We start from the raw sequence: 9,265 nt of genomic DNA, 5'->3' as shown, positions 1-9,265 counted from the left end.
TTCTGTGTTGAAAGCTCATAAACCAGCCATTGCATGGAAGATTCATGATATTAAAGGAATAAGTCCTTCGTATTGCACACATAAAATCCTTATGGAAGAAGGTCATAAAACGTATGTGCAACGCCAACGAAGACTAAATCCTAATATGCAAGATGTAGTTAAGAAAGAGATTATTAAACTGCTAGATGCAGGTTTGATATATCCAATTTCTGATAGTCCATGGGTAAGCCCAGTTCAATGCGTGCCTAAGAAGGGTGGCATGACTGTTATCACAAATGAGAAAAATGAGCTTATTCCTACTAGGACTATAACAGGATGGCGTGTATGTATTGATTATAGAAAATTAAATGACGCCACCAGAAAAGATCACTTTCCCTTACCTTTCATAGATCAAATGTTGGAAAGATTAGCCGGAAATAGTTACTATTGTTTTCTAGATGGATTTTCCGGATATTTTCAAATTCCAATAGCACCCGAAGACCAAGAGAAAACCACATTCACGTGCCCTTATGGTACTTTTGCTTACAAACGCATGCCATTTGGACTTTGTAACGCCCCTGCAACCTTTCAAAGGTGTATGATGGCGATTTTTCACGACATGATAGAAGAATGCATGGAAGTATTCATGGATGACTTTTCAGTCTTCGGTGATACATTTAAATCATGTCTAGTTAATCTGGAACGAATGCTAATTAGATGCGAAAAATCAAATCTAGTACTTAATTGGGAGAAATGCCATTTCATGGTTAAAGAAGGCATCGTTCTTGGACATAAAATTTCAAAAGAAGGAATTGAAGTGGATAGAGCTAAAGTAGATGTAATTGCTAAACTTCCACATCCCACCAATGTTAGAGGAGTTAGGAGTTTTCTAGGGCATGCCGGTTTTTACCGACGTTTCATAAAAGATTTTTCTAAAATTGCCACTCCTATGAATAAACTCCTAGAAAAGGATGCGCCATTCATCTTTTCAGATGAATGTATCAAATCTTTTAATATTCTTAAAGAAAAACTCACTAATGCACCGATCATGATAACACCAAATTGGAATCTACCATTTGAACTAATGTGCGATGCAAGTGATTTTGCAATGGGAGCCGTTTTAGGACAAAGGATTGAAAAACGATTTCAACCTATGTATTATGCTAGTAAGACATTACAAGGAGCACAAACGAACTATACAACTACTGAAAAAGAACTCCTTGCTATTGTCTTTGCTTTTGACAAATTTCGATCATATCTCGTTCTAGCAAAAACGGTGGTCTATACCGACCATTCTGCTCTTAGATACCTATTTTCAAAACAAGATGCTAAACCAAGATTAATCCGTTGGATCTTACTCTTACAAGAGTTTGATATTGAAATCCGAGATAAAAAAGGAGCAGAAAATCTCGCCGCTGATCATCTTTCTCGTCTTGAAAAACCCGAATTAGAAGTTCTGAATGAATCGGCCATACAAGACAACTTTCCTGATGAATATCTATTGAAGATAGATTATAAAGAAATCCCATGGTTTGCAGACTATGCAAACTACTTGGTTTGTGGATTCCTTGAAAAAGGATTATCGTACCAAAGACGAAAGAAATTCTTCAGTAATATAAAACACTATTTCTGGGAAGATCCACACCTGTTTAAAAGTTGTCCCGATGGAATAATACGCCGATGTGTATTTGGAGATGAAGCTAGTAAAATTTTAAACCATTGTCACACAGGACCAACAGGAGGGCATTATGGGCCTCAACTAACAGCAAGAAAAGTTTATGAAGCTGGATTCTATTGGCCTACAATTTACAAAGACGCACACCTTCTTTGCAAATCCTGTGATGCATGTCAAAGGGCCGGAAAAATAAGTCAACGTGATGAAATGCCACAAAATGTCATCCAAGTATGTGAAGTATTTGACATTTGGGGTATTGACTTTATGGGTCCATTTCCAAAATCTCATAATAATCTATATATACTCGTAGCCATTGATTATGTATCTAAATGGGCGGAAGCACAAGCTCTCCCAACTAACGATGCACGAGTTGTAGTCAACTTTTTAAAACGTCTTTTTGCAAGGTTTGGAACACCGAAAGCTTTAATAAGTGATCGGGGTACTCATTTTTGTAATAATCAACTTGAGAAAGTTCTTAAAAGATATGGAGTAACTCATAAAATCTCCACCGCATATCATCCAAAAACAAGTGGACAAGTTGAAAATACCAACCGAGCTTTAAAACGTATTCTAGAGAAAACCGTAGGATCAAATTCGAAGGAATGGTCCATTAAATTGGAGGATGCACTCTGGGCTTTTAGAACAGCCTACAAAACTCCAATTGGAACCACACCTTTTAGACTTGTTTATGGAAAAGCGTGTCATCTTCCAGTAGAAATTGAACACAAAGCATTTTGGGCTTTGAAGACATGTAATCTTGATTTACATGAAGCCGGACGTCTACGATTAAGTCAACTAAACGAATTAGAAGAATTAAGACATGAAGCATACGAAAATTCGTTAATCTATAAAGAAAGAACGAAGAAATGGCATGATAAAAGAATCAGAAGATCAAAAGAATTTAAAGAAGGAGACAGAGTTCTTCTTTTCAATTCACGATTCAAGCTATTTCCTGGAAAATTGAAATCAAGATGGTCTGGACCATTCATAGTCAAAAGAGTTTTCCCATACGGAACGATAGAATTGATAAATTCAAATGGGATTGAATTTAAAGTTAATGGTCACAGAGTTAAACATTACATACATGGTCCGATGGAGGTCGACAACGAAGTTAATCACAATTTCGATGCCACAGCTAACTAAGTGTGAGGAGAATCAAGTCTTTAAAGGATAATATATATTTCTGTTAGAGTTAGATTGTCTGTTTTCGTGTAGTTCTCGAAAATGGAACACGTATGGTCTTTCCCTAGCAGACCCTAAAGAACTAGTCTTCTCCCCCCATTCTGAATTTTTATTTTTTTTAGGTTTTTACAAAATGAAGACTGCCTGTGAACTAAACCATGGTCTAATGCTACACGCTTTGATCACTAAACGTAATAATGACATACTACCGAGCGAAATAGTATCAGTAATCAGAGAAAGAATGGACGGAGTTAGAAAAGGATCCAGATGCGAAGATAATAAGTTACAATTTGGTAAAGGAAAATCAAAATCCGCAGCGAAAAGAAGAGCACGACACCTAGAACGATGTCACAAATGCGGAAAATGGTCACATGGAGGTAAATGTTCAAATAATCAAACCTATTCAAATACCGAATTTGTTACTTTATGCAGAGACGGACCGTTCATATGTTTAGAAGAAAAGACAATGAATGCTCGAGGTTACGCCTATGCAGCCATGGAAAACCAATTAAACCGACTATCTTATGAATATAATAGATCATATAACTAAGAAATCTATTTCACAGGTATGTCTGTACAGTTTTTATTTTTATTTTTATTTTTAACCTTTTGATAATAAACGCTAATTTGTTCGCTAAAAAGTATTAAATTGGTATTAAATAAAATTAGGTTTGGCGACCGAAATTATTGATATCATTCAAAAATTTATTACATCACTGCGAAATTTAACGTTTATTCTTAAGGTATAAATATCTTTAATCAAATCAACCCAAAATATTTCAAAAATTCGTCATGAGTTAAATTAGGTTTTGGAACCGAAATTACTTTACCGAAAAGAGGGGCGCATATTTTTGATAATATTTGATTGATTAAAGTGGGAAAAAAAAAAAAAAAAAAAAAAAAAAAAGACAAAAAGATTTTTAATTTTATTTTTACTATGTTTTTAAAATTAATATTTAAATCTTAAATTAATATTGTAAACTTTGTAAAAACAATATTTTTAAAATTGTAAATATTTGAAAAATTAATATAAGTTTGGTATGAATTTATGAATTTTTAAATTAAGTTTGGTGTGAATTTTTAAGTTTTAAAATATGAAATTTTAATTTTATGCATTTCAAATTTTAAGTTTGGTGTGAATTTTGAATTTTTAATATTAATTTTGAATTTTATATTTAAGTTGTGTGAATTTAAAAACAAAAATTTACTTTATCTCATTAAGTTAAGAATATGATTTTTAAAATTCGTCGTAAGTTGAAGACTAGGTCTTTGAACCGAAATTGCTTTACCCGAGGGAGGGACGAGAACTTTTATTATCATTATTTTTAATCTTATTGATTTAAAGTATGCAAAAACATTAAAAAAACCCAAAAATCTTAGCTTTTAAAACAATCGCTACAAAAAGACAAATTTTAAAATTTTGTCGAGGGACGGACTAGGACATCGATCCGAAACGACCTCGTCCTAAATAACAAGGGAAACAAAATTTTAAAATTAATTTCTTAATTGTTTTATAAGTTAAAGATTATAAAAAAAAAAAAAAAAAAAAAAAAAAAAAAAGGTAACTCCGCGACTCGCGGAGATTTAAGTGAAAACCTCCGCGACTCGCGGAGGGACCAAAACACAGAAAAAAAATAAAACAGCTGAATCGATCAGTAAACTCCCACCACCAAAAACACAGAAATTTTCTGCGAAAAAGCACCCGAAAACCCACGAAAATCACCCCCAAAAATCTCAATTTTTAACCGTTAATCACCAAATTTTTTGCTAAAATCATGTTGAGAAGGATGATATCTAAGAATTACTCAAGAAAACAGGTACAATTACACCCCAAATCACCTTTAAATCCGAATTTTAGTGTGTTCTTGAGCATATTTTCATAATTTGAATTTTGTTAATTTTTAGTGTAATTAGTGTTAAATTGTTAGTATATTATGCATGTATAACCTAGATTGATGCTTGTTAACATGATTTGAAGCCAAAAACTTCAAAATCTTTAGAATCTAGGGTTTGTGTTCTTGAGCAAATTTGGGGCTTTTTGATATAAACAGGTTATGGCCGATTTTTGTCATGAATTGTTGCTAAATTGAGTAGTGTAACATGTCTAGGTAGTTAAAAGATCCAAACTTTGAGCCTAAACATGATTTTGAGAATTAAAGTGGACTTTTTCAAGTCCAAAATTCATGAACTTGATTTTTGAAAGATAATGCCATTTGAGACTTGTTTATTTGCTAGTAATGATTATTTTGACATGTTATTTGAGTTGAATGCTTATGAACTTGGCGAAAATTTTCGTATATGCTTATTTGAAAAAGTGTAGATTTGATAAAAATGTGAAAATGAGCTTAAGTTTGATATAAATTGATAATGTCATTGTAATTATTTTGATTGATGATTTTGCTGACACTAATGCATATTTGGATGCACAAAATTTGTGTTTGATGTGTTTTGCAGAATGAAAGGGGTGAATCTTCATCCCAAGCCCGCCATGCTCCTGCTGAGAACTTGGAACAACAGGAGGTAGATAACTACTACAAGCAGGATGTACCTCATCCAGTCATGACCTTTTCAGATATGCACTTGGAACAGTTGCACCCGAACCTGAGATTTGACAGACTTTGGATAGATTATCCAAAATATCAACGGGGTTTGCATACTCTTCATTCCAAGGTTGTTGAGGTACCAAGGGTCATAGAATGGGGACCCTTGGAAGCTGTAGAATTGGCCGGGCCAATTAGGGAATTACTGGTACAGAGGTATGGTAATTCTTCTTTCAATGACTGGATATGTTTATTCACCATACGCAGACCTGTATATAAAGTATGGTGTGAAGAGTTGTTATGTAGTATAGAGTTGAATGATCGGGTAGCTAGTTTAACCGATCGTTCTTTTATTAGATTTTTGTTAGGCGGTTCGATGCGCCACATGTCTTTACTGGACATGGCTCAGGCTTTACGTATATATACGCCTGAGGAATTAGCGTCTGCCGATTGTAGAGGATTGATACTAAACGGTAGGAAAATAGATGAAAATTTTGATACACACGGTGTGTGGAGTCAAATGACAAGCCATCACCGTTTCAAAGGAGGAAACTACTCTTATTTGGATATAGATAGAGCCGAATTAAGAGTAATACATAGGTTTTTAGCTAATTCGATTACACAAAGGGGTAAAAACAAAGAAAAGGTAAATGAACAAGATTTGTTTTACCATATGTGTATTCGAGACCCACACAGCGCCGTAAGTATACCATATTGTGTGGGTTATTATTTATCAGCTATGGTTCGAGGGATGCGTCCACATAGCATAATAGGAGGTGGTATTTTTATTACTTTGATTGGTGAATATCTCGGTGTGGATATAAGTCGGGGGGGATTATTAGTAGAAGAGCCGGAACCCCGCGACACTATAGGTTTAAATGTATACCATGGTGCGAAAGTGTTGAAGCGGCGAAATAACGCCGCAGTACGATACAATGGTAGACATCCACAGGTAGAGAGAAACCAGGAACAAGGTAATGTAGGAGGGGGGAATGAGATGCAAGAAATGCATAGGTTTATAGCTTCTCAGGAATACGAAAATGCTAGACAGAGAGCATTTGAAGATTGGTAAGTTCATCAGAACCAGATCATAGCGCATTGCCAACATATAGGTAGAAACTATATTCCTACTCCGAAACCCGTCTTCCCTCCTTGGTCGATAGAGATGCAGCCACCATATCCTACGTATGACCCTGCCGAAGCATTCTATAGCACTTATGGTTATGCGTGGAACCCCTATTGGTACCAATATCATCCTTAGTTTACTTATTTTTTTTTTATTATTATGTAATTTGTAATTATTGATGTATTTAATATTTTTGTTAATATTGTAATCATTTTTATAATTATCTAACTTTTATTCTTAGATTTTAATAATTTTTGAATGTGGGGTAATAAACCAAACTTCAAAAATATGTATATATGTTTGCAGTTTATCTTATGTAAACAACAGGGTAAAACAACGCATTTTCAAAGACTGGCATTAAGTTCAGCAAAAGCAAGTAATTTTGACGACAATGATGCAACATGTATGTGAAATAACAACAAGACGGAATGAACAAATGACGTGCACCATTTATCATTCAGCAAACAAACGCCAATATATTTGGAAACTTTGGTAAAAATTTAATCATTTTCACACAAATCACCCTCAATAATTTAAATTGTTACTGATTTCTTGCAAATGAGGGCATTGCAAGATCTTAAGTGTGGGAAGGGATTAAATTCTTTCGGATTTTAAAATTTTTATATTAAACACTTGGTTACCATTAAAAATACTAGTAAAGCAGTAGTTGTATTAGAATCTAGTGCTCTCTGATAAAAAAGAACAGCCCTAGTCTTATATACTGACTACCCAATTCTAGTAAAATTTTTCAAAATTTTCAATTAAATGAATTAAAATCATGTTTATACACATTTATGAACGATAAAACTAGGTTTTAACACCGAAATTATTGTTACCTCGGAAAGGACATAAATTGAGAAACAAACTAAAATGTTAAAATTCATTTAAAATGGAATAGAGGACGATAAAAAGAAAAATAAAAAGCCAAGTGTAGGAAAATTTACCAAGTTATTTTAAACATATGTCACATATATCTGTAACAAATAACTGAAAATACTTTTGCTTTGGACTAAACTAAACTGTTTTACCCGATGAAAGAAAAGAAGAGATGGATCTACACGATGAATCAATTCCATCATTAAAAGGAAGTAAAGTCTTCCGAAAAAGACACGCGCTTCTTGATTTAGGTCATGAAGTTGTCGTTCAGACCAGCTGTAGGTTGACGAAAAATCTAGAAAAGTCATCACTAAAATCAGCAGGAAATCCACGGACCTCAGCATTAAACAGGGTCGCCAAGTGGTCAGATTTATCCTAACCATGAGAAGGATTTATCTCGTACAATGGGGGGGCACTATGCAAATTAGCTGGATAAGACTAATGAATCAGATCCCCAGAAAGGATAATCTCCTTAAAGATTAAAAATCAGCTTTTAAGCCTGATATTACTCAATCCTTGAGATTGACCTTAAAGATTGAGAATTACAAACTCATGGAATTCAATGATATCTAAACTCGAGCTTAAACGAGAAAATATTTTGATCAAAAATACAAACCGATTTGTTTTCTGAAAACCTTATTTTCAATGCGTTCATTACCATTGAACGTAAAATCCTAGGAATTCACCTGGAATTCATTAGGTCACCTGAATCAAATCGGGTGTCAACCGTAAGAACGGTGGTTGCATAGCATGGTCAAAGACAGGACCTTGTGCCAGACCGACAAATTATAAGGGTGAGCTTTACTATTGCTCCTACCAAGGATAGTAATTGCGTCCGACACGTTATAGACCATAATCAAAAGCATGTCACGGGACATTGCCTTAAACAGTTGCTTGTTCAACGCTTTCCTTTACAACCGGACGGTAGTTTGCCGAAAGGTAATATACGGAACAAGTAAACTGGACGTGTTGCTTTCCAAATACAAGGTTAGCAAGTGGGTGACACAAAACCGCAAGTTTTGAGCTAAAATTTTCAAATCTGAAACCCACCAAACCCACAAAAATATTTTGCAAACACCGGTAAAGGGTTATTCCGGAAAATTTATCTAGGGTAAAAACTAGATTTAATTTTCAAAAGATCAAATGTTTTCATAAAGATCCAATTTCCTTAATGGATCTAAATTTTTATAGTCATGTGGGACTGTAAACCATATCGTTACTACCATTGTTTATACCGCCGTATAGAAATCACTGATGTACAAAGTGTGAAGAATAAAAAAGTGATTCTAGTATTTCAAGACGATATTGCTTGAGGACAAGCAACGCTCAAGTGTGGGAATATTTGATAATGCTAAAAACGAACATATATTTCATAGCATTATTCCTCAAGAAAGACAAGCTTTTAGTTGCAATTGTTCTATTTACAAGTGATATTCGTTTAAATAATAAAAGGTGAAGACAAAAGACAGATTCGACGATTTGAAGACGCAAACGACCAAAAAGCTCAAAAGAACAAAAGACAATCAAAAAGGTTCCAATTATTGATAAGAAACGTCTCGAAATCACAAGAGTACAAGATTCAAAACGCAAAGTACAAGATATTAAATTGTACGCGAGGACGTTCGAAAATCCGGAACCGGGACTAGAGTCAACTCTTAACGCTCGACGCAACGGACTAAAAATTACAAGTTAACTATGTATATAAATATAATATAATATATAATTAATTATATTAATTATATATATATTATATATATATATTAAAAACTGTCGGCAGCCAGAAACTCCAAGGGTGTGAATTGAAAATACCTCTCCGCGACTCGCGGAGTTTGAAGGGCTTTTTGCCGCGAGTCGCGGAGCCCCAAATTTCACTTCTGGCTATAAAGC

The sequence above is a fragment of the Rutidosis leptorrhynchoides genome, chromosome 8, assembly GCF_046630445.1.
Source record: "Rutidosis leptorrhynchoides isolate AG116_Rl617_1_P2 chromosome 8, CSIRO_AGI_Rlap_v1, whole genome shotgun sequence".
NCBI classification, from domain to species: domain Eukaryota; kingdom Viridiplantae; phylum Streptophyta; class Magnoliopsida; order Asterales; family Asteraceae; genus Rutidosis; species Rutidosis leptorrhynchoides.
The sequence above is the reverse complement of the archived record's forward strand: the minus strand, read 5'-3'. Positions refer to the sequence as shown.